This window comes from Phyllobates terribilis, unplaced genomic scaffold (genome assembly GCF_046119375.1).
Source record: "Phyllobates terribilis strain yellow unplaced genomic scaffold, ASM4611937v1 Scaffold_682__1_contigs__length_827410, whole genome shotgun sequence".
Classification (NCBI taxonomy): Eukaryota; Metazoa; Chordata; class Amphibia; order Anura; family Dendrobatidae; genus Phyllobates; species Phyllobates terribilis.
Genome location: NW_027363442.1, coordinates 711204 through 733055, shown reverse-complemented (window position 1 = coordinate 733055; position 21852 = coordinate 711204). Strand labels below are relative to the sequence as shown.

The 21852-nt window shown below is 43.7% G+C and overlaps 2 non-coding genes and 3 pseudogenes across 2 annotated transcripts; all 5 read right to left on the bottom strand.

Moving 5' to 3' along the window:
* Positions 1 to 4615: 4615 nt before the first annotated feature.
* On the bottom strand, positions 4616 to 4816 carry LOC141235784 (U2 spliceosomal RNA; annotated as a pseudogene).
* Positions 4817 to 10949: 6133 nt separating this feature from the next.
* LOC141235766 (U2 spliceosomal RNA) lies at positions 10950 to 11154 on the bottom strand (annotated as a pseudogene).
* A 6106-nt stretch (positions 11155 to 17260) lies between these two features.
* Positions 17261 to 17467, bottom strand: LOC141235778 (U2 spliceosomal RNA; annotated as a pseudogene).
* A 2445-nt stretch (positions 17468 to 19912) lies between these two features.
* Positions 19913 to 20103, bottom strand: LOC141235628 (U2 spliceosomal RNA). Its single transcript, XR_012301397.1, has one exon. It is a non-coding gene; the product is annotated as a U2 spliceosomal RNA (small nuclear RNA).
* A 1115-nt stretch (positions 20104 to 21218) lies between these two features.
* On the bottom strand, positions 21219 to 21409 carry LOC141235627 (U2 spliceosomal RNA). Its single transcript, XR_012301396.1, has one exon. It is a non-coding gene; the product is annotated as a U2 spliceosomal RNA (small nuclear RNA).
* Positions 21410 to 21852: the final 443 nt, after the last annotated feature.

Below are 21852 nucleotides of genomic sequence, written 5' to 3'. Positions count from 1 at the left end.
CAATTTTTATATAAAATCTTAATACAATTTAAAAGCATATTAGGGATACCCATTCTTTTTAAAACTCTAAAAAGAAATCTATGAGAGACTCTATCGAAAGCTTTTTCAAAATCTAGGGCTAAAAGAGCTACATTTTGACCCCGGTCTCTGGAATACCAAATTACATCCCTTAATACGTTTAAAACCTCTGAAATACTTCTGCCTGGTACACTACAAACCTGCTCAGGCCGGATCAGTTTGGCAATGACACTCCTGAGCCGGTTTGCAACCACCTTAGCAAGTACCTTGTAATCAACGTTTAGGAGAGTTATGGGTCTCCAATTCGCTAGAGCACTGCGATCACCTTTTTTATATATCAAAGACACCACTCCTCTCCTCCACGAAAATGGCAACTGTTCACAAATAAAAACTTCTTTAAAAAGCATAAAAAGGTCCTCTTTTAAAATGTCCCAAAAAGTAAGATAAAACTCTACAGGTAGTCCGTCACACCCAGGTGCTTTACCCTTAGAGAAACTTTTAAAAACATAAAATAATTCCTCTAAAACAATATCGCGTTCTAAAAACTCCTGGTCTGTAAAATTTAACTTAAAATCGAGATCATTAAGAGCATCAGATAAAAAGGACTCATCTATACACTTTTTACTAAAAAGATGCTTATAAAAGTTAAAAGTAGCATTCAACATTCCCTGCATAGATGTTTCACCCTCTAGATTTGTGATCACTTCTCTTTTATCCATGACTTTTTTGAAGAAGAAGCGAGAGCACTTCTCCCCCTCCTCCAAGTGCTGCACTCTAGAGTTAAAAATAATCTCTTTCCCCTTTGTGTCTATGCAGTTCTGGATTTCAGTTTTTAGGCTAGCAATATCATCTCCCACCTCCACCCCTAGCTCTTTGAATTTAAAAAGTGTTTGTAGTTTGGTATTAAGATCACTAAAACATCTTTTTTTCTCTCTAGCTTTACGTCTCCCTGCTTTTATAAAAAACATTCTGACTTTTTTTTTCAAATTTTCCCACCAGGTTACCATAGGGGCATCAGAAGGTTTTTGTCGCCGCCAGGCTTGATAGGCTTTACCAAAGTCTTGTCGAATCAGAGGGTCCTCCAGCAGGTAAGTACTTAGACGCCAGAGGCCCCTGTTGACCCTCTGTTCATCCCGGTATTCTAGGTGCACCTCCAAGCCCTTATGGTCAGAAAATATATTTGATGTTAAAACACATTTTACAGGGTTAAAATCATCTGATAGGAAAATAAAATCGATCCTGGAGGACACCCCTCTTCCGGACCACGTATAACCAGGGTCCGTCGGCAGGAGTGACCTCCACGCATCGCATAATTTAAAATCAGTTATAAAATCTTTCAATAGATGACATGACTTATCCAATTTGCGTAAAGGGTCACCCCCCGCTCGTTGTTCACTAGCACAAAGACAATTAAAATCACCCCCTACGATCAGGGGAGATGACCCAGTACAGTACAATGGCAATATCCCAAATAAATTAATTCTCTCTTGCTTATCAGGGGGAGCATAAATATTCATTACACGTAGGGTAAAACCATTAAATTTAAAATGCACTAAAACCACTCTGCCTGGTACTATTTCTGTGACAGCATTTACAGTAATATTTCTCCCACGACAGAGGAAGCCCACCCCCGCTGACTTGTTGTCATTGGAGCCAGACCAGATGGAGGGCCCCAGTCTCCAATCTGTCTTGATGTCATTATAATTTAGTGCATGTTGTATCCCGCATTCCTGTAATAAACATATGTCAAAGTCAGTGGTTTCTAAGTACTTAAATAGAGCAGCCCTACGAACTGGGCTCTTTAATGACCTCACATTCAGTGAGACAAGTCTTAATGTCGGCATTCATAGGTCAGGGTGGTGGATCTTCCATGAGGACACCTGACTCAAAGCCCTGTATGTCAAATTGCTCCAGGACATCCGGGCTAGAGGACCCAAACGACTCGATATTCTGTGAGCCGGCGGTTGCCCCCTCGTAGGTCACGGTTCCCAGCCACATTCCAGGAGACGCTGGGGCTTCGACATTCCGTCTCTTTTTCGGGGCAGACTCCACTAGGTCACTGGTGCAGTCCTCCTCTTCCTCCACCTCCTCCAGGGGGAGAGACTGGTCCATCAGGATAAGATCACCAACACCGATTCCCTGATGTTCGCCACCTAGAAGCAAAGCCCCCTCATCTGGCTGGCTAATCGCCCTGGAAGATCCTGAGGCCATCGCTGCGTGGTCCCCTGTAGCCAACCGCACAGGGGCACCACCCTCCAGCCCAACAGGATCGGTATCGGGAACCATCGACACGGAGGGTACCCTCCCAGAAGGAGGACACCTCCGCTCCGGTCCATGCGAGGAACGCCCATCGTTAAGGGACTTCGATGCAGGGGCCGCCCCAGAGGGGCCTCCGGCTCCCTGCTCCATCCCAGCCTTCTCGCCCTTCGAACCGCCCTCCGACGCCGGCCCGCCAGTGAAGACCGGCGGGCGCATCGGCTCAGCTGCAGAAGATGCAGCTTCTGCGTAGGTCCTGGTCCTGGTCCTGTTGGGGCATCCTCGGAACATGTGCCCCGCCTCACCACAAAGATTGCATTTCCTCCCAGCGGGATAGTCCTTCATTAAATGTCCGTAACAGCTGCAATTATTGCAGCGGTCTACTTTCCTGCCCGTGCAGGACGTTTGGGTATGACCCATTTGTCCACAGTTCCTGCAACATACCGGCATTCCAGGGTAAAATAAGTAGCCTCTGCTCTTACCGATCACAAATGTTGAGGGAGGGTGTAGCATTCCTCCCACTCCGCTTGGGTCCCTCTTTAGACGGGCCATGTACCTCCTCTTGCCGCACCAGAAGCCTACAGCGTTCTTCACAGTGCCCAGGTATCTCAGATCGTCACAATAACGGAAAAGGTAGGTCGAGATGTCTGCAGCTTCCACAAAGGGGTTCGGGAAATGCACCACGATAGGGATCTCGTCATAGGCATACAAGAGACAAAAGGTTAGTCCATCCAATTCATCCAAGTAGTTTTTCTCATTTACCTTTTGTACGAGATGGTGACAGCATCCCTGGCTCTTGAAGGTGATGGTGTAAGTCCCCTTGTACTCATTGTCCTGGAAGCAGAATATGTCTTCCCGCCGAAACTCCAGAACTCCAAGCAGAATCCTATGGCAGATGTAATCCAAATTCTTCTCCGTCCTCGATCCTGCTCCAACTTCAATCCTCACGGTGTTCCGCATCCGGGCATCACCCGATGAATATGTGAGCGTTGCCGGCATCCTTCACTCAGGAACGTACCGACTCTTCTCTCTGAAAGGCGCAAGCCTTCATGGGATCCCTTCCCGTTGCTCCCGGACTAATCCTTCCTCCCAATAGCAGCAGGGGGGTTAAGTCCCTCCGAAAAGGAACGATCCCCCCAGGCCGAGAGAAAGGGTACCAAGAGCACCTCACAGGCAAGACCACACAGGTAAACCTGATAGATCGTGCCAAAAGGCCGAGAAGCGATAACCAGAATTGGTTTCAAACTACGGAGCCACCCAAGGATCCTGAAAAGTCCATTTGTGGAGATGAGCTCCTGGACTCCCGTTAAGAAGACATGTTGTCAACCTCTAGATCCCTTACATGCCTGCACTTTTCGGCTTGCTGCTGCTGCAATCCACGCGTTTTAGATCTGCATAACTCCACCTCTTTAAACACAGCACCTTCACCCCCTGCTGTTCCCACCCGCCTCAACACCGTTGGAAGGGAGGAGAACCAATTAAGGCGGGGGGTGGGGTGGAACGAGCAGCTGTCTACCCTTAGCAGGAGGGCTCCTGATTACATACCTCTCCTGCTGCTGCTGCTGCTGGCTGTCCAGCAGCAGACTGAAGGTGGCTGCTGCTGTGCACAGGTATATAAAGGCTCAGAGCCTATTATGACACGCGCAGCCAGCGTTCCATTGCCACATTCCATCTACTGCAGGCAGGATACCTGGCTGGCTGAATGTCGCTGAGAAGCTCACAGAGACCGCCATAAGCAACAGTTTAACAGAATGCCACAGACTAATCAACCAAACTTTTTGGGTTGGGTTCTCTTTTATAGTCTGCAGGCATTAAATGAAAGAAGTCAGTGTTCCAGCAGAAGGAGACAACGTTTCAGAAAAGGCATTGTAGCAAACCAAAAAAGAAATTTTAAGCGCAGCAGAGTAACCAGCGCACATACCTGTTAGCTCAGGTGAGTTTAAAAGGCTGCTGTTGATAACAAGGGCATTTGCTAAATAGATGGTGTGTGTGCAACAATATACTGAAAGGTCAATTATATTGTGCAGCTTATCTCACCACCTGTAGTTATTTAGGTGAAAGCTCCAAAATGCTTGCCTAATATGTCTGTTTATCCAAAAGGAAGTAAAAAGGGAGAGCTAGAAAGATAGCATTGCATCACATTACATGGCAATGCAATGCACAGTTGCTGAAGTTGAACCAAAATGAGCTTGTAATCTGGCTTCTGCAACTTTGAACATGAAAAATCCAATGAGGAGAAGAAAAGCAAAGCCAAAGAGTCCATCCCAAAATCCGACAAACAAGCAAAATGAACAAAAAACATTGAATTCAATTCTTTCTGATTTTAGAAACTGCATTAAAGAAGGGGTGCACCGGTCCTGGAGATACTGCAATACCAGGTCAATGCGTGGAGTGGACAGAGCAAGCTCTTTTTCCATCTCCCTGTTCTAAAAATCCATTTAATATATGGTCCCCAGATAGGGGACGTATCAGATATTAAACTGATAAGAACAGATTTTTTTTTTTTTTTTTTTTTTTTTTTTTTTTTTTTTTTTTAAACCATTCAGTTTAGTTTTTTAGCAAACAGTATGAATTTCTCCAAAATTTGCTACTTAAAACTTCTCATCATCATGGTTCTATTTATTTAGCAGTAGTATAAGACGAAATATAATCACAAGGGAACATCCTTTACGTAACACAAATGCAGAAACTTCAAGGAATCACAAAGAAAAAAATCACTGGTATTTGATAAGGTAATGCCACTTTTTAAATTTCCAAATCCCTTCGGCATCTGTGCCACCACCGCCTCTGCTGTCCAACTTATATATCAGGTATAGTCTTGAAAGAATAAGTCTAACACATTCATTCACTGATAAAGATTTCCTCTTGAAAAGTCCAAGGTTCCTTGCATCCCACAAACTCTCCATCACACAAGCCATTATCAACCATAAAATTCTATCTTTAGACCGACTACACGCACCAATTCCAAACATCGCCACACGCCAATCCACAAAATTCACGCCTGCTAAACCCTTACACAATCCACCTACACACTTCCACACACTGTACGCGTACTCACAATCCCACATAACATGCCTCACAGTCTCACAACCACCACATCCCACTCTCGGACACACATCTGTTCTTATCAACTCTCTTTTCTTCTGCACTTCTCTCACAGGTAAAATATTATGTAAAGTCATCCACACAACATCCTTCTGTTTGTTTGACATCCCAAACGTATCTAACTTCTTCCATGCATCTGAAACCTCATTCCCTCTCAGCCCAACAATATTACACTCTACCTCATTTGCACTCATTCTTTTCACCACATTCTTGGTCATTCTAAAATCATTCATTCCCACACTCAACAAATCATGCTTTCTCACAAATTTCTCAATCACCTCATACCAAACAGGACACTTAAAGGCCACAGGCACACTCGCATCTCTCTTCCTCCAGTATAACCCATACAACATCCATCCAGCAGAATAATTAGCCATAAAAGCACCTTTATTGCCTTTACCCAGCAAAATAACCACAGTCTTAATATAATTAAGACCTAAAAAAACTTCAATATTGGGAAAGGCCAGCCCACCATGCTGACAAGCCTTAAAAAGGCTCTCCCGCTTCAACTTCTCCATCTTACTACACCACAGGAATGTGAATACCAACTTCTCTATTCTCTTAATTTTCCTGTAAGGAGAAGGAAAAACAGTCGCCACATAAAGCAGGATAGGGAGAATCACTGCTTTGATAATTAATACCTTACCACGCAGAGTCAATTCTCTCATTCGCCAAAAATTCAATTTACGTTCAACCCGCATACCACACTCTTCCCAACTTTCATTCCCTTTTAAGTCATCATTAAATAATACGCCCAAAATCTTGATTGCACCCACTTCACACTTTACACCATCCATACGAATACTACTATCTCCAAAACATTTAAAACTACATTTATTCCAATTTACCCTAAAACCAGACGCACCAACAAAAAAATCCAAAAGCAATTTAATTCTACTCAAAGAAGCCATACTTTCACTCACAACCACAACATCATCCATATAACCTAACACTTTCACATGCTTACCACCACTACCAGGCACCAACAAACCTCTCATCATTTTATCCCGTCTAATCAAACATAACAATGGTTCTATTACACATACAAATAAGACGGGGGACATAGGACACCCCTGCCTTACTCCTGACCTAATCTTCACTTTGTCACACAGCCACCCATTAACCAAGAACTCACTTGACACACAATCATACAATGATTTTACACAATTCACAAATTCTCTAGGAAACCCCATTCTTTCCAGTACTTTAAACAAAAACACATGCGAAACCCTGTCAAACGCCTTCTCAAAATCAATAGCTAAAGTCATACATTTCTGCTTTCTATCCTTGCAATCCCCAATCATATCTCTCAACAATAACAAGTTATCACTCATACTTCTTCCAGGCACTGCACATACTTGGTCCTCCTCCACAACACTACCAATCACTTCACGCATACGATTTGCCAGTAACTTACTGTAGACCTTATAATCCGAATTCAGCAGTGTTATTGGTCTCCAGTTTTCCAAACGTTTCCTCTCACCCTTTTTATACACAAGCACAACCACTCCTTCTTTCATTGATTCACACAACCTACCATTCACCCACATATACTTACATACCTCAGTCAAATCTGTTCCCAAAACTTCCCATGCTTTCACATACAACTCTACAGGTATACCATCTTTTCCAGGAGTCTTACTCTTTTTAGCACTCCACACCACATTCTTCACTTCATCCAGAACTACATCCTCACACAACAGATCACGCTCCTCAGAATCAAGTTTTTTCTCCACACCATTCAGAACATATGACACAAGCCCAGAGTCAATCCATTTCTCATCATACAACTTGCTATAAAACCTATTCACTTCTTTCAGCACATCCTCACCCATACAGTTGGTTCCACTTTCATTCACAACTTCATTCATATCAGTCTTCCTACCATTCATTTTTTTAAAAAAGAACCTCGTACACTTCTCATTTTTCTCCAGGTGCTCAATTTTAGTACGATATATAATTTCCTTTCCTTTCTCATCCAACACACGCTTCAATTCATTCTTAGCCTCAGTAAGTTGATCAGACATCTCCAAACCACTTGCAACACACTTTCTCAACCAGTCAATCCGTCTATTAAGGTCATTAAACCTATTCCTATATCTGGCAGCTTTTCTATAGCCCCACTTTTTGAAGAAAGTTTTAAATTGCACTTTCACCCAGTCCCACCAGTCAAGAACACACACAAAATCCTTCTTACGCATTCTCCATCTTTCATACTTTACATTAAACTCATTCATCACCTCATCATCCTCTAACAGCCTTGCATTCAACTTCCATACCCCACCGCCATACACTTGGTCACCATTCGCACAAAACACGCCTCTCAAACATTCATGGTCCGAAAAAGGTACCTTTTGTTGAGAAAAATCCAAACATACCATATTTTTAGAAAATAACATTAAATCAATTCTGGAATGAATCTCACCACGGTCAGCATGGTATGTCGGCGGTGGTGGCATGCCAAGAACAACAACTGCTGCATCTAAAAAGGAAAAATCACAAATTAAATGGGACAATTTCTTTCCTGTTATGTCACACTTTCCTTCTGTGACACAATTAACGTCCCCAACAAAAATAGTGGGAGATTTCCCTGGAAGAAAAAAACTTAATTTTTCAAGAAGAGCAAGCCGCTCTTCCTTCCCTGTAGGGCAATATAAATTAATAATTCTGACCCGCCACCCTCTATAACTCAAAAATGCAATTAAACATCGGCCCACCTCCACCACAATATAACTATCAATAGAGATTTCTTTATTCCCAACTAATATCCCCACCCCATCATTTTTATTATGATTAGACCCTGACCAGATATGCTGTCCGTAAGGCCAGTCTTTGTCACAAGGAGCATCCTGAATCCCACACTCCTGAAGGCAAAAAACATCAGCACCTAAATGTTTCAGGTAGTCCAGAACAGTTGTTCTTCTGATTTTAGATCTGATCTGCCTTACATTTAGGGACACTACATCCCAACCAGATTGGCAAGACATTAATTAAAGAAAAGAAATACATGACTCAATGTTGATCACACCATACTCATCCATTATCATCAGACTGGGAAAGCACCCCAAAGGTGTTGATGCTCTCAGGGATGCCAAGGTAAGGAGCATCAGGGGAGAAGACATCCTGCGGGTAAATGCGGTCACTTGCAGGACTGTCGCACCCTCCGCTGGCAGGTGAGTACTCTCGTCTGGGTTTTTTATTGGCCAGTTCAGGAGTATCATCATCATCAAAAGACCTCCCAGAAGTAAAGTCTCCTTGGCCACCATCCCTGGCCACCTCTTCGTCTGTAGCACCCCAGGACAATGCAGGGGTTCGAGCAAGAGACACATCCATGTCACCCTCACCACATATTTCGGACTGATGAGGGAGGTCCACATCCAACTCGGAGATCTCCATACTTGGCCCAGCAGGGGCTGGAGGGTCCAACAGGGTCTGGGCCTCACCCACCAGATCTTCAACCTCAGGGGGCTCCGTCTCCTCATTGATCTCTGCAGTAGTCACCTGTGGGGTAACAGCAGGGACAGTAGGCTTACCTTTGGTCACTTCGGAGAAGGACCTAGGCTTGACTTTAGCCTTACAATCCCGAATCACATGTCCTTCCTCCCCGCAGGCATCACATACCACCGGGTTGGAACAATCCTTCGCCAGATGACCGTACTTGTTGCACTTTCTACAGTTTGGCAATTGTTTGCAGAAATCCTGGATATGCCCGAACATGTTGCATCTCCTGCAGAACAATGGCGCCTCGGGAAAAAACAGATATCCAGAGTCTCTTCCAATTGTAAAGTTCAGGGGAGGATAGTGAATACCTCCAGGACCATGAGGGTCTATCCCAAACCTCACAAAGTATTTATACTTCCCAGTCCACAGCCCTTCTCCATTTAAGATTTTATGGGAGAATTGCACAAAAATGCAGTGTCTTCTCAGGAATGCAGTGATATCATCCCGGGAGATAAAGGGGTTGTGCATGAATACTACCACCGGGATATCCCCCTTAGAGTAGAGTACAGTGAAGATAAGTCCATCCAGCTGAGGGTGCTCTGAAAGGACTTGAAGAGTTTTGAAAAGGTTTTGGCAAGCCGCCATAGAAGAAAGCACCAAGACGTACCTATGCTCCCTTCTGAACTCCTGCAAACAGATGATCTCCGACTTCTGGATCTTCAGGATTTCATAGAAAATGGCGTTAACCAGGTATGACAACGAGAAATGGTCCTTCTTCTCCTCAGAGACCTCGATACGGAAAGCATTCTTGACCCGGGGATCCCCGGTCCCAGCAAAGCGAAGCTTGACACCCATGGTCGCTTCAGGAATCGCCTTCTCGTTTCCTCCTCACTCTCCCCCTATAGCAGCATCCAGCTTAAGCCACCGAAGTGGCAATGCTGGAAGGCCGAGGGCTAGTACACAAGGAACCTCTTGTCCAAACACTAGGTCTGAGCCAAAAGGCCGAGAAGCGATAACCAGAATTGGTTTCAAACTACGGAGCCACCCAAGGATCCTGAAAAGTCCATTTGTGGAGATGAGCTCCTGGACTCCCGTTAAGAAGACATGTTGTCAACCTCTAGATCCCTTACATGCCTGCACTTTTCGGCTTGCTGCTGCTGCAATCCACGCGTTTTAGATCTGCATAACTCCACCTCTTTAAACACAGCACCTTCACCCCCTGCTGTTCCCACCCGCCTCAACACCGTTGGAAGGGAGGAGAACCAATTAAGGCGGGGGGTGGGGTGGAACGAGCAGCTGTCTACCCTTAGCAGGAGGGCTCCTGATTACATACCTCTCCTGCTGCTGCTGCTGCTGGCTGTCCAGCAGCAGACTGAAGGTGGCTGCTGCTGTGCACAGGTATATAAAGGCTCAGAGCCTATTATGACACGCGCAGCCAGCGTTCCATTGCCACATTCCATCTACTGCAGGCAGGATACCTGGCTGGCTGAATGTCGCTGAGAAGCTCACAGAGACCGCCATAAGCAACAGTTTAACAGAATGCCACAGACTAATCAACCAAACTTTTTGGGTTGGGTTCTCTTTTATAGTCTGCAGGCATTAAATGAAAGAAGTCAGTGTTCCAGCAGAGGGAGACAACGTTTCAGAAAAGGCATTGTAGCAAACCAAAAAAGAAATTTTAAGCGCAGCAGAGTAACCAGCGCACATACCTGTTAGCTCAGGTGAGTTTAAAAGGCTGCTGTTGATAACAAGGGCATTTGCTAAATAGATGGTGTGTGTGCAACAATATACTGAAAGGTCAATTATATTGTGCAGCTTATCTCACCACCTGTAGTTATTTAGGTGAAAGCTCCAAAATGCTTGCCTAATATGTCTGTTTATCCAAAAGGAAGTAAAAAGGGAGAGCTAGAAAGATAGCATTGCATCACATTACATGGCAATGCAATGCACAGTTGCTGAAGTTGAACCAAAATGAGCTTGTAATCTGGCTTCTGCAACTTTGAACATGAAAAATCCAATGAGGAGAAGAAAAGCAAAGCCAAAGAGTCCATCCCAAAATCCGACAAACAAGCAAAATGAACAAAAAACATTGAATTCAATTCTTTCTGATTTTAGAAACTGCATTAAAGAAGGGGTGCACCGGTCCTGGAGATACTGCAATACCAGGTCAATGCGTGGAGTGGACAGAGCAAGCTCTTTTTCCATCTCCCTGTTCTAAAAATCCATTTAATATATGGTCCCCAGATAGGGGACGTATCAGATATTAAACTGATAAGAACAGATTTTTTTTTTTTTTTTTTATACCATTCAGTTTAGTTTTTTAGCAAACAGTATGAATTTCTCCAAAATTTGCTACTTAAAACTTCTCATCATCATGGTTCTATTTATTTAGCAGTAGTATAAGACGAGATATAATCACAAGGGAACATCCTTTACATAACACAAATGCAGAAACTTCAAGGAATCACAAAGAAAAAAATCACTGGTATTTGATATGGTAATGCCACTTTTTAAATTTCCAAATCCCTTCGGCATCTGTGCCACCACCGCCTCTGCTGTCCAACTTATATATCAGGTATAGTCTTGAAAGAATAAGTCTAACACATTCATTCACTGATAAAGATTTCCTTTTGAAAAGTCCAAGGTTCCTTGCATCCCACAAACTCTCCATCACACAAGCCATTATCAACCATAAAATTCTATCTTTAGACCGACTACACGCACCAATTCCAAACATCGCCACACGCCAATCCACAAAATTCACGCCTGCTAAACCCTTACACAATCCACCTACACACTTCCACACACTGTACGCGTACTCACAATCCCACATAACATGCCTGACAGTCTCACAACCACCACATCCCACTCTCGGACACACATCTGTTCTTATCAACTCTCTTTTCTTCTGCACTTCTCTCACAGGTAAAATATTATGTAAAGTCATCCACACCACATCCTTCTGTTTGTTTGACATCCCATACGTATCTAACTTCTTCCATGCATCTGAAACCTCATTCCCTCTCAGCCCAACAATATTACACTCTACCTCATTTGCACTCATTCTTTTCACCACATTCTTGGTCATTCTAAAATCATTCATTCCCACACTCAACAAATCATGCTTTCTCACAAATTTCTCAATCACCTCATACCAAACAGGACACTTAAAGGCCACAGGCACACTCGCATCTCTCTTCCTCCAGCATAACCCATACAACATCCATCCAGCAGAATAATTAGCCATAAAAGCACCTTTATTGCCTTTACCCAGCAAAATAACCACAGTCTTAATATAATTAAGGCCTAAAAAAACTTCAATATTGGGAAAGGCCAGCCCACCATGCTGACAAGCCTTAAAAAGGCTCTCCCGCTTCAACTTCTCCATCTTACTACACCACAGGAATGTGAATACCAACTTCTCTATTCTCTTAATTTTCCTGTAAGGAGAAGGAAAAACAGTCGCCACATAAAGCAGGATAGGGAGAATCACTGCTTTGATAATTAACACCTTACCACGCAGAGTCAATTCTCTCATTCGCCAGAAATTCAATTTACGTTCAACCCGCATACCACACTCTTCCCAACTTTCATTCCCTTTTAAGTCATCATTAAATAATACGCCCAAAATCTTGATTGCACCCTCTTCACACTTTACACCATCCATACGAATACTACTATCTCCAAAACATTTAAAACTACATTTATTCCAATTTACCCTAAAACCAGACGCACCAACAAAAAAATCCAAAAGCAATTTAATTCTACTCAAAGAAGCCATACTTTCACTCACAACCACAACATCATCCATATAACCTAACACTTTCACATGCTTACCACCACTACCAGGCACCAACAAACCTCTCATCATTTTATCCCGTCTAATCAAACATAACAATGGTTCTATTACACATACAAATAAGACGGGGGACATAGGACACCCCTGCCTTACTCCTGACCTAATCTTCACTTTGTCACACAGCCACCCATTAACCAAGAATTCACTTGACACACAATCATACAATGATTTTACACAATTCACAAATTCTCTAGGAAACCCCATTCTTTCCAGTACTTTAAACAAAAACACATGCGAAACCCTGTCAAACGCCTTCTCAAAATCAATAGCTAAAGTCATACATTTCTGCTTTCTATCCTTGCAATCCCCAATCATATCTCTCAACAATAACAAGTTATCACTCATACTTCTTCCAGGCACTGCACATACTTGGTCCTCCTCCACAACACTACCAATCACTTCACGCATACGATTTGCCAGTAACTTACTGTAGACCTTATAATCCGAATTCAGCAGTGTTATTGGTCTCCAGTTTTCCAAACGTTTCCTCTCACCCTTTTTATACACAAGCACAACCACTCCTTCTTTCATTGATTCACACAACCTACCATTCACCCACATATACTTACATACCTCAGTCAAATCTGTTCCCAAAACTTCCCATGCTTTCACATACAACTCTACAGGTATACCATCTTTCCCAGGAGTCTTACTCTTTTTAGCACTCCACACCACATTCTTCACTTCATCCAGAACTACATCCTCACACAATAGATCACGCTCCTCAGAATCAAGTTTTTTCTCCACACCATTCAGAACATATGACACAAGCCCAGAGTCAATCCATTTCTCATCATACAACTTGCTATAAAACCTATTCACTTCTTTCAGCACATCCTCACCCATACAGTTGGTTCCACTTTCATTCACAACTTCATTCATATCAGTCTTCCTACCATTCATTTTTTTAAAAAAGAACCTCGTACACTTCTCATTTTTCTCCAGGTGCTCAATTTTAGTACGATATATAATTTCCTTTCCTTTCTCATCCAACACACGCTTCAATTCATTCTTAGCCTCAGTAAGTTGATCAGACATCTCCAAACCACTTGCAACACACTTTCTCAACCAGTCAATCCGTCTATTAAGGTCATTAAACCTATTCCTATATCTGGCAGCTTTTCTATAGCCCTACTTTTTGAAGAAAGTTTTAAATTGCACTTTCACCCAGTCCCACCAGTCAAGAACACAGACAAAATCCTTCTTACGCATTCTCCATCTTTCATACTTTACATTAAACTCATTCATCACCTCATCATCCTCTAACAGCCTTGCATTCAACTTCCATACCCCACCGCCATACACTTGGTCACCATTCGCACAAAACACGCCTCTCAAACATTCATGGTCCGAAAAAGGTACCTTTTGTTGAGAAAAATCCAAACATACCATATTTTTAGAAAATAACATTAAATCAATTCTGGAATGAATCTCACCACGGTCAGCATGGTATGTCGGCGGTGGTGGCATGCCAAGAACAACAACTGCTGCATCTAAAAAGGAAAAATCACAAATTAAATGGGACAATTTCTTTCCTGTTATGTCACACTTTCCTTCTGTGACACAATTAACGTCCCCAACAAAAATAGTGGGAGATTTCCCTGGAAGAAAAAAACTTAATTTTTCAAGAAGAGCAAGCCGCTCTTCCTTCCCTGTAGGGCAATATAAATTAATAATTCTGACCCGCCACCCTCTATAACTCAAAAATGCAATTAAACATCGGCCCACCTCCACCACAATATAACTATCAATAGAGATTTCTTTATTCCCAACTAATATCCCCACCCCATCATTTTTATTATGATTAGACCCTGACCAGATATGCTGTCCGTAAGGCCAGTCTTTGTCACAAGGAGCATCCTGAATCCCACACTCCTGAAGGCAAAAAACATCAGCACCTAAATGTTTCAGGTAGTCCAGAACAGTTGTTCTTCTGATTTTAGATCTGATCTGCCTTACATTTAGGGACACTACATCCCAACCAGATTGGCAAGACATTAATTAATGAAAAGAAATACATGACTCAATGTTGATCACACCATACTCATCCATTATCATCAGACTGGGAAAGCACCCCAAAGGTGTTGATGCTCTCAGGGATGCCAAGGTAAGGAGCATCAGGGGAGAAGACATCCTGCGGGTAAAAGCGGTCACTTGCAGGACTGTCGCACCCTCCGCTGGCAGGTGAGTACTCTCGTCTGGGTTTTTTATTGGCCAGTTCAGGAGTATCATCATCAACAAAAGACCTCCCAGAAGTAAAGTCTCCTTGGCCACCATCCCTGGCCACCTCTTCGTCTGTAGCACCCCAGGACAATGCAGGGGTTCGAGCAAGAGACACATCCATGTCACCCTCACCACATATTTCGGACTGATGAGGGAGGTCCACATCCAACTCGGAGATCTCCATACTTGGCCCAGCAGGGGCTGGAGGGTCCAACAGGGTCTGGGCCTCACCCACCAGATCTTCAACCTCAGGGGGCTCCGTCTCCTCATTGATCTCTGCAGTAGTCACCTGTGGGGTAACAGCAGGGACAGTAGGCTTACCTTTGGTCACTTCGGAGAAGGACCTAGGCTTGACTTTAGCCTTACAATCCCGAATCACATGTCCTTCCTCCCCGCAGGCATCACATACCACCGGGTTGGAACAATCCTTCGCCAGATGACCGTACTTGTTGCACTTTCTACAGTTTGGCAATTGTTTGCAGAAATCCTGGATATGCCCGAACATGTTGCATCTCCTGCAGAACAATGGCGCCTCGGGAAAAAACAGATATCCAGAGTCTCTTCCAATTGTAAAGTTCAGGGGAGGATAGTGAATACCTCCAGGACCATGAGGGTCTATCCCAAACCTCACAAAGTATTTATACTTCCCAGTCCACAGCCCTTCTCCATTTAAGATTTTATGGGAGAATTGCACAAAAATGCAGTGTCTTCTCAGGAATGCAGTGATATCATCCCGGGAGATAAAGGGGTTGTGCATGAATACTACCACCGGGATATCCCCCTTAGAGTAGAGTACAGTGAAGATAAGTCCATCCAGCTGAGGGTGCTCTGAAAGGACTTGAAGAGTTTTGAAAAGGTTTTGGCAAGCCGCCATAGAAGAAAGCACCAAGACGTACCTATGCTCCCTTCTGAACTCCTGCAAACAGATGATCTCCGACTTCTGGATCTTCAGGATTTCATAGAAAATGGCGTTGACCAGGTATGACAACGAGAAATGGTCCTTCTTCTCCTCAGAGACCTCGATACGGAAAGCATTCTTGACCCGGGGATCCCCGGTCCCAGCAAAGCGAAGCTTGACACCCATGGTCGCTTCAGGAATCGCCTTCTCGTTTCCTCCTCACTCTCCCCCTATAGCAGCATCCAGCTTAAGCCACCGAAGTGGCGATGCTGGAAGGCCGAGGGCTAGTACACAAGGAACCTCTTGTCCAAACACTAGGTCTGAGCCAAAAGGCCGAGAAGCGATAACCAGAATTGGTTTCAAACTACGGAGCCACCCAAGGATCCTGAAAAGTCCATTTGTGGAGATGAGCTCCTGGACTCCCGTTAAGAAGACATGTTGTCAACCTCTAGATCCCTTACATGCCTGCACTTTTCGGCTTGCTGCTGCTGCAATCCACGCGTTTTAGATCTGCATAACTCCACCTCTTTAAACACAGCACCTTCACCCCCTGCTGTTCCCACCCGCCTCAACACCGTTGGAAGGGAGGAGAACCAATTAAGGCGGGGGGTGGGGTGGAACGAGCAGCTGTCTACCCTTAGCAGGAGGGCTCCTGATTACATACCTCTCCTGCTGCTGCTGCTGCTGGCTGTCCAGCAGCAGACTGAAGGTGGCTGCTGCTGTGCACAGGTATATAAAGGCTCAGAGCCTATTATGACACGCGCAGCCAGCGTTCCATTGCCACATTCCATCTACTGCAGGCAGGATACCTGGCTGGCTGAATGTCGCTGAGAAGCTCACAGAGACCGCCATAAGCAACAGTTTAACAGAATGCCACAGACTAATCAACCAAACTTTTTGGGTTGGGTTCTCTTTTATAGTCTGCAGGCATTAAATGAAAGAAGTCAGTGTTCCAGCAGAGGGAGACAACGTTTCAGAAAAGGCATTGTAGCAAACCAAAAAAGAAATTTTAAGCGCAGCAGAGTAACCAGCGCACATACCTGTTAGCTCAGGTGAGTTTAAAAGGCTGCTGTTGATAACAAGGGCATTTGCTAAATAGATGGTGTGTGTGCAACAATATACTGAAAGGTCAATTATATTGTGCAGCTTATCTCACCACCTGTAGTTATTTAGGTGAAAGCTCCAAAATGCTTGCCTAATATGTCTGTTTATCCAAAAGGAAGTAAAAAGGGAGAGCTAGAAAGATAGCATTGCATCACATTACATGGCAATGCAATGCACAGTTGCTGAAGTTGAACCAAAATGAGCTTGTAATCTGGCTTCTGCAACTTTGAACATGAAAAATCCAATGAGGAGAAGAAAAGCAAAGCCAAAGAGTCCATCCCAAAATCCGACAAACAAGCAAAATGAACAAAAAACATTGAATTCAATTCTTTCTGATTTTAGAAACTGCATTAAAGAAGGGGTGCACCGGTCCTGGAGATACTGCAATACCAGGTCAATGCGTGGAGTGGACAGAGCAAGCTCTTTTTCCATCTCCCTGTTCTAAAAATCCATTTAATATATGGTCCCCAGATAGGGGACGTATCAGATATTAAACTGATAAGAACAGATTTTTTTTTTTTTTTTTTTTTTTTTTTTTTTTTTTCCAAACACTCAGAAATTAAGTTTTATAATCTTAAATCATATATCACCAAACTCAAGATTTTAGTTCCATCATCGTGTTTAGATATTATATTTATATTTTTTCATTTGAATTAATATATATAAAGTTAAACATAACAATTCGTTTGCAGTTTCAACAGTTTCCAAACAAATCACAACTGACATTACTTCACCCGGTTTCCCAAACTAAATATCCCCTTTTTCTCTTTTACTTTCCTCCCAACAAAACCCCTTAACTTCTTTTCTTCCTCCTCATGCTCTAACCGCATCTGTTCCCAATCATACTCTTCCTCATCATCTCTGAAAGTCACCACCTTCTCCAACACTTTACCCTTTTCCTCTTTTACTTCTTTCTTTTCACCAGATACTTTCCTTGATCCACAATTTTCCTGTACCGTTACCTTTTTCTTCAATTTCACCTTTAAACTTTCAACTTCTTTTCCCTGCTTATTCTCCTCTATAATTATCGCATCAACTTCCTTCTTCATTTTATCACCAATATCTTCCTTTTGTCCTCCAAAGTTCTTTTCAAAAGTTCCTTTGCTGCTTTCCATGTAACAATACCCAGAACTCCCGTTTACCATAATCCTCCCATTATGCAAATTTTCTTCTCCTGTTGTCCACACCAAAAAACGTCTCTTTCCGTTCCAAATACCAACTTTGTTCCTGTATAATTTCTGAAACTTTACCATCTTACATTTAGATTCCAAAAAAACCATTATCTCCTCTATTTCCACAAACGGATTGTCCATGTAAATTATCACACTCTTCGGTTTCCCCATGAATGATGCACTTACTCCAATTTTCCCAGAATCCTCTTCACTCCAGCCTTTGAAAAAATGAATGCACTTTTCCTCAGAAACTAGAGTCACATCACAAACTTTACCTTGCTTTATTTCTTGCATACAGTAGATATCCTTCTCCAAAACTTCATATTTCCTCAAAATTTCCAGAATCCATTTTTCTTCCAAAAAAGTTTCTTCCGTCTCCCGTTTCACAAAAAAACGTAAGCATCTCTTCTTTTTCCAAAACTCCATCTCAACGATCCGTTTTCCTTCCGTTTTTTCCTTTTAATCCTCCAAATGTTGCCACCACAGCTATGTGTGGCGACAGTTGCCCCCCACAGCTATGTGTGGTGACAAGGTGATCGCCTCTCGTTGCCCAGGGACTAATCCGACTCCCTAATAGCAGCAGGGGGGTTTAGCTCCACCGATAAGTGTAGCGATCCCCCCAGGCCAAGGAGCCGGGTACCCCAAGCGCCTCCCAGCCAAGACCAAGGCAGAAACCGCTAGATCACTGCACTTGATCTTAGCCAAAAGGCCGAGAAGCGATAACCAGAATTGGTTTCAAACTACGGAGCCACCCAAGGATCCTGAAAAGTCCATTTGTGGAGATGAGCTCCTGGACTCCCGTTAAGAAGACATGTTGTCAACCTCTAGATCCCTTACATGCCTGCACTTTTCGGCTTGCTGCTGCTGCAATCCACACGTTTTAGATCTGCATAACTCCACCTCTTTAAACACAGCACCTTCACCCCCTGCTGTTCCCACCCGCCTCAACACCGTTGGAAGGGAGGAGAACCAATTAAGGCGGGGGGTGGGGTGGAACGAGCAGCTGTCTACCCTTAGCAGGAGGGCTCCTGATTACATACCTCTCCTGCTGCTGCTGCTGCTGGCTGTCCAGCAGCAGACTGAAGGTGGCTGCTGCTGTGCACAGGTATATAAAGGCTCAGAGCCTATTATGACACGCGCAGCCAGCGTTCCATTGCCACATTCCATCTACTGCAGGCAGGATACCTGGCTGGCTGAATGTCGCTGAGAAGCTCACAGAGACCGCCATAAGCAACAGTTTAACAGAATGCCACAGACTAATCAACCAAACTTTTTGGGTTGGGTTCTCTTTTATAGTCTGCAGGCATTAAATGAAAGAAGTCAGTGTTCCAGCAGAGGGAGACAACGTTTCAGAAAAGGCATTGTAGCAAACCAAAAAAGAAATTTTAAGCGCAGCAGAGTAACCAGCGCACATACCTGTTAGCTCAGGTGAGTTTAAAAGGCTGCTGTTGATAACAAGGGCATTTGCTAAATAGATGGTGTGTGTGCAACAATATACTGAAAGGTCAATTATATTGTGCAGCTTATCTCACCACCTGTAGTTATTTAGGTGAAAGCTCCAAAATGCTTGCCTAATATGTCTGTTTATCCAAAAGGAAGTAAAAAGGGAGAGCTAGAAAGATAGCATTGCATCACATTACATGGCAATGCAATGCACAGTTGCTGAAGTTGAACCAAAATGAGCTTGTAATCTGGCTTCTGCAACTTTGAACATGAAAAATCCAATGAGGAGAAGAAAAGCAAAGCCAAAGAGTCCATCCCAAAATCCGACAAACAAGCAAAATGAACAAAAAACATTGAATTCAATTCTTTCTGATTTTAGAAACTGCATTAAAGAAGGGGTGCACCGGTCCTGGAGATACTGCAATACCAGGTCAATGCGTGGAGTGGACAGAGCAAGCTCTTTTTCCATCTCCCTGTTCTAAAAATCCATTTAATATATGGTCCCCAGATAGGGGACGTATCAGATATTAAACTGATAAGAACAGATACTACACTTGATCTTAGCCAAAAGGCCGAGAAGCGATAACCAGAATTGGTTTCAAACTACGGAGCCACCCAAGGATCCTGAAAAGTCCATTTGTGGAGATGAGCTCCTGGACTCCCGTTAAGAAGACATGTTGTCAACCTCTAGATCCCTTACATGCCTGCACTTTTCGGCTTGCTGCTGCTGCAATCCACGCGTTTTAGATCTGCATAACTCCACCTCTTTAAACACAGCACCTTCACCCCCTGCTGTTCCCACCCGCCTCAACACCGTTGGAAGGGAGGAGAACCAATTAAGGCGGGGGGTGGGGTGGAACGAGCAGCTGTCTACCCTTAGCAGGAGGGCTCCTGATTACATACCTCTCCTGCTGCTGCTGCTGCTGGCTGTCCAGCAGCAGACTGAAGGTGGCTGCTGCTGTGCACAGGTATATAAAGGCTCAGAGCCTATTATGACACGCGCAGCCAGCGTTCCATTGCCACATTCCATCTACTGCAGGCAGGATACCTGGCTGGCTGAATGTCGCTGAGAAGCTCACAGAGACCGCCATAAGCAACAGTTTAACAGAATGCCACAGACTAATCAACCAAACTTTTTGGGTTGGGTTCTCTTTTATAGTCTGCAGGCATTAAATGAAAGAAGTCAGTGTTCCAGCAGAAGGAGACAACGTTTCAGAAAAGGCATTGTAGCAAACCAATAAAGAAATTTTAAGCGCAGCAGAGTAACCAGCGCACATACCTGTTAGCTCAGGTGAGTTTAAAAGGCTGCTGTTGATAACAAGGGCATTTGCTAAATAGATGGTGTGTGTGCAACAATATACTGAAAGGTCAATTATATTGTGCAGCTTATCTCACCACCTGTAGTTATTTAGGTGAAAGCTCCAAAATGCTTGCCTAATATGTCTGTTTATCCAAAAGGAAGTAAAAAGGGAGAGCTAGAAAGATAGCATTGCATCACATTACATGGCAATGCAATGCACAGTTGCTGAAGTTGAACCAAAATGAGCTTGTAATCTGGCTTCTGCAACTTTGAACATGAAAAATCCAATGAGGAGAAGAAAAGCAAAGCCAAAGAGTCCATCCCAAAATCCGACAAACAAGCAAAATGAACAAAAAACATTGAATTCAATTCTTTCTGATTTTAGAAACTGCATTAAAGAAGGGGTGCACCGGTCCTGGAGATACTGCAATACCAGGTCAATGCGTGGAGTGGACAGAGCAAGCTCTTTTTCCATCTCCCTGTTCTAAAAATCCATTTAATATATGGTCCCCAGATAGGGGACGTATCAGATATTAAACTGATAAGAACAGATACTACACTTGATCTTAGCCAAAAGGCCGAGAAGCGATAACCAGAATTGGTTTCAAACTACGGAGCCACCCAAGGATCCTGAAAAGTCCATTTGTGGAGATGAGCTCCTGGACTCCCGTTAAGAAGACATGTTGTCAACCTCTAGATCCCTTACATGCCTGCACTTTTCGGCTTGCTGCTGCTGCAATCCACGCGTTTTAGATCTGCATAACTCCACCTCTTTAAACACAGCACCTTCACCCCCTGCTGTTCCCACCCGCCTCAACACCGTTGGAAGGGAGGAGAACCAATTAAGGCGGGGGGTGGGGTGGAACGAGCAGCTGTCTACCCTTAGCAGGAGGGCTCCTGATTACATACCTCTCCTGCTGCTGCTGCTGCTGGCTGTCCAGCAGCAGACTGAAGGTGGCTGCTGCTGTGCACAGGTATATAAAGGCTCAGAGCCTATTATGACACGCGCAGCCAGCGTTCCATTGCCACATTC